This window comes from Morone saxatilis, unplaced genomic scaffold, assembly GCF_004916995.1.
Source record: "Morone saxatilis isolate NCDOM2014 unplaced genomic scaffold, NCSU_SB_2.0 Contig3, whole genome shotgun sequence".
In the NCBI taxonomy this organism is placed as follows: domain Eukaryota; kingdom Metazoa; phylum Chordata; class Actinopteri; family Moronidae; genus Morone; species Morone saxatilis.
Window position 1 is genome coordinate 21586694 of NW_023339873.1, and position 3999 is coordinate 21590692.

General features: G+C 42.2%; 1 pseudogene; it reads left to right on the plus strand.

Annotated features, from left to right (window-relative positions):
- Positions 1-2853: 2853 nt before the first annotated feature.
- LOC118337181 lies at positions 2854-3769 on the plus strand (annotated as a pseudogene).
- The last annotated feature ends 230 nt before the right edge of the window (positions 3770-3999 follow it).

Here is a 3999-nt window from a genome sequence, read left to right on the forward strand (position 1 = left end):
TCTGTTCGATGGACTTTGCCATCGCTCTGTGTGTGTGTGTGAGTGTGAGAGAGAGAGAGAGAGAAAATGTGGCTGAGTCGGTTGCTCAGCACTCTAACTGTAACTTGACCTCTGGTTTTTCTGGTTGCTACAGCTCTGCAGCAACCGTCCATCCACAGATTCTCTCGCTTTCACATTTAGAAATTTCTGCTTGGTACGGGAACAATTACAAAAGCAGCACGAGAATTTCCTCCATTCATACCCACACATACCTCGTATGCAAATGAATAACAGGATTATTTGCTGTTTATTTCTGCACACAGATGCAGCAGCGGTGCAGTCGGTTATTAATCACACAGGCAAACAGTGGCAAGACAAACACAGCCCATCCATCAGCATAGTAATTATCACTGTGTGTCGCACTCACACTCACACACACACACACACACACACACACAGAGTGAAGTTATGGGCTGCCTGTGAGCCGTTTCCCGAGGAGGGATGTGGAAGCGCTCTTGTTTTCACAGCGTCTTTGAACTCATCCTCCCACTGAGCTGCTGTCAGGGAAACTTGCTCGTTAATGATATTTAGCGGTTATCGCAGCAGATAGTGTTTGAAATGTGTCAGAAACTTGACTTTTAGCTTCTGGTTCACAAGTCTGGATCGTGTTTAAGACTTCATTCTGAACAGAAACAGTGAATGAAGCAGGGATTCGAAGAGACGAGCTCACAGATACAGAGTCTGTGTGAACATTCAGCCTGACGGAGGATTGTATAACCCGAATATTAAAGGAAAACCTGCATCTCTCCACACTAACTGTTGATTCATTTCAGCCACTGGTTCCCAACATTATTCCTTAAGATTTAAAAACTGTACAAAGAAACAGTGAACTCAGTAACTGCAGGAAGTTTGTGTAAAGTGTGGATGAATTTGAGCAGATTATTTCCTGTTTAGGGAACGTTTTATATAATCCTCTGTTTTATGTATTTTTCATTATTTTTAACAATCATACAGACCTAATAGGCTTCTTTTTTGTCAAATTCAGAACCACAACTGTACTTGATATACCGTTGCTCCCTGAATACACAACCATAGAAATACCGTACATATATTCGTTATCTGTGCCTACAAAGTCCCGTTCCCTTCCTGCCTCACCAATCTTCTGAACTCGTCTCATCCTTCCAGATCATGGTTTTACTTCAGTGTTCGGGGTGCAGCTCCTGGGACTGTGGTTCCCACCATTTTTCCTTTATCATTTGATAAACTGATGATCCCTAAGTGATTTTATGTACATATTATATTTAATGTGCTCTCTTCAGACATGGTTTGGGTTTACGTTTGGGATGCATGATTTCAAAAGGTGTGACAGTGTCGTACTGACAGACATTTTTCTACTTTAAAGTGAACTGAATCAGATGTGAATGATAGTATATGTAATTACACACATTACACACTAACTTTTGTTTAATTATACAATCAACACGGTGGGAAACATTAACTAAGAAATGAATATACTGTAGTGATCAAAACATTATAAATCTCTACATGGCTCTTTTTTTGTCCACTTGGCGGCAGTGTAGACACAACACTGACACAATGAGCTTTGAGGTTAACATTGTGAACTTGTTAAACTGTTTCCACAGCCAGCAGACATGGAGCCACATTAGCATTTTATCTTAAGTTGTTCTTCTGGTCTTCTGGCTAATTACCATTCATTCTCGTTTTGCTCTCTACTGTTTCCTGAGAAAAAAAGAGTGTCTCTGTAGCTGCTTAATGCTCCACTGTGTTTACTTGCTCAGTTTATATGGGTGCTGGCAGCTAGCGTATACTGGGTTTTTGTTTCAGCAAACAATGAGCTAATGGATGTTAAAATGCAAATTTCCTACATGTTCGTCACTATGAGCTAGCTAGCTAACACTTTTACGTTACATGTGAAATATTGACACGTAATATAATTATTCACATCTGGTGCACACTTACTGTTGGCCAATAAGCTCACATGGTGAGATATTAATTAATTAAAATCTCTAATCACTTAAAAACGGAAGATACCTATGTCCCGGGTCCTATGTTCCCCGGCGGTCCTATTTGGTTCCCCGGGTCCCTATGTTCCCCAGGTCTATGTTCCCGCTTTGTATGGGACCGGGGGAACCTCGTAACCCTAATCCCCTTAACCCTTAACTAGCAGGGGAACATAGGAACCCGGGGGGAACATAGGACCGGGGAACATAGGACCCGGGAACATAGGGATGATCCCCTTAACAACCATGTGTGCAGTAGCAGTTAGCTTAAACTTGAAACCAACATAGTCAGAGTATTAGTTTGAAGAAATTTCTTCTTTACACTCCCAAATATGAATAAACCCGTTTATATTGAGACAGGAACATTTCACTGGGTAACATTGAGCTTTTTCTTTAAACAAACTTGAACGCAGCTGCTAGCAGAGGCGTCACAGTGCTCGTTCTAGAGTCTGGGTACACCTATCCTGACATCCAGAGTGTGTGTGAGAGATACACCAGTTTCCCAGAAAACGAGAGAAAGAAGGCATTTTTGACTCTAACTAAACTAAAGAAACAAAACAAAGCAATAAAATAGTGCTTCATTGTTGCTACCATGTCTCAGTAAGTATGGTTTTTCTTGCTTTTTCAAAGAGTTGTGCTTTCTGTTCATGTTTTGGCTGATATTGATATGTATCTTCTGATGGTAGTTGTGTACTTAGTTGACACAATTTATTTCAGGTTTCTGAGCACAATGTGAGGCTCAAGTCCCCTTATAGTTCCACCTTTTCCCTACTACCAAGCTGTCTTCTTATGGCTGTGTGTGTAAATACTTCTTGTGTCATGACTGTTGCATGACCTATGCATTAACAGGCAAATGTCCTTTTCAGTCCAACTAAGAGCCAAGCTGCACCCGTCCCAGACGTCCCCAAGTGGTGTGGGATCAGATCAGTTTGGATCTGCCCAACAGGCCGACTTGATCCAGACCAGAAAACTGACATAGTGTATGAGGTCATACGGTGTTGTTGAGGACGATCTGTGCTGTTTGACAGGGGCTGATATCGATGCCCTTTGTGTGGCACCTGGATTCATAGAGAGAGAGGACTTCTTCACCTCCTTCTTGGAGAAGCTGAAGGCTCAGAAGGAGGCCACAGACATTCAATATAAGTAAGCAATGTAAGTGCTTCATTTTACATCATACTATATTCATCAGATATTCAAGTGAAAGTGCCTGACCGTATTGTTCTCTTTAGGCTGTTAAAGAGGCCTTCGTCCCGCTCATCAAACTCTCCTTTGACGGGATTGAGGTAATGTGGCTCGAGATAATAAAGTAGCAGCTCTGCCGTCTGCAGTAAAGTTCTGTCAGTGTGTGTCTTTATGGTGGTTTTTGTGATCCCTTATTTTCTACATGGATTTAGTCTTCACCCAGCTGGCACAGAGGAGCATTCCTGACAATCTGGATCTACTCGACAACAACTTGTTGAGGAGCTAAGATTCACGCTGCGTCAGGAGTCTCAATGGTAAGCATCAGAATAAAGGATACAACTGCTAGCAAACGCTGCAGTATTAGTACCTGACAGCTGTACTCAGGAGAGCTGTTGCCATGTATGACTGCGTACCATCGTGTGTAATTGTGTTAAGCCTTTTTTGCTGTGACTTTCTGTATCAATCTTTTTATTCTTCTGTTCTTTGCAGGCTACAGAGTCACAGAGGAGATCCTCTGTCATTTGCCAAACGTCCACACCTTCAGGATGGTTCTGAGAGCCATCAAGCTGTGGGCCAAACGTGAGTGAACACACACAGCTCCTTACAGTAGGCTCACTCAGAGACTGTCAATATTTGGAACTTGTCCTTTTACACCAGGGCTGCCCAAAGTGTGACCCATGGGCCGAAGTTGTCCCACATACAGTATCTCACAAAAGTGAGTACACCCCTCTCTTTTCATGGGACAACACTGAAGAAATGACACTTACTACTGATACAATGTAAAGCAGTCAGTGTACAGCTTGTATAACAGTGTAAA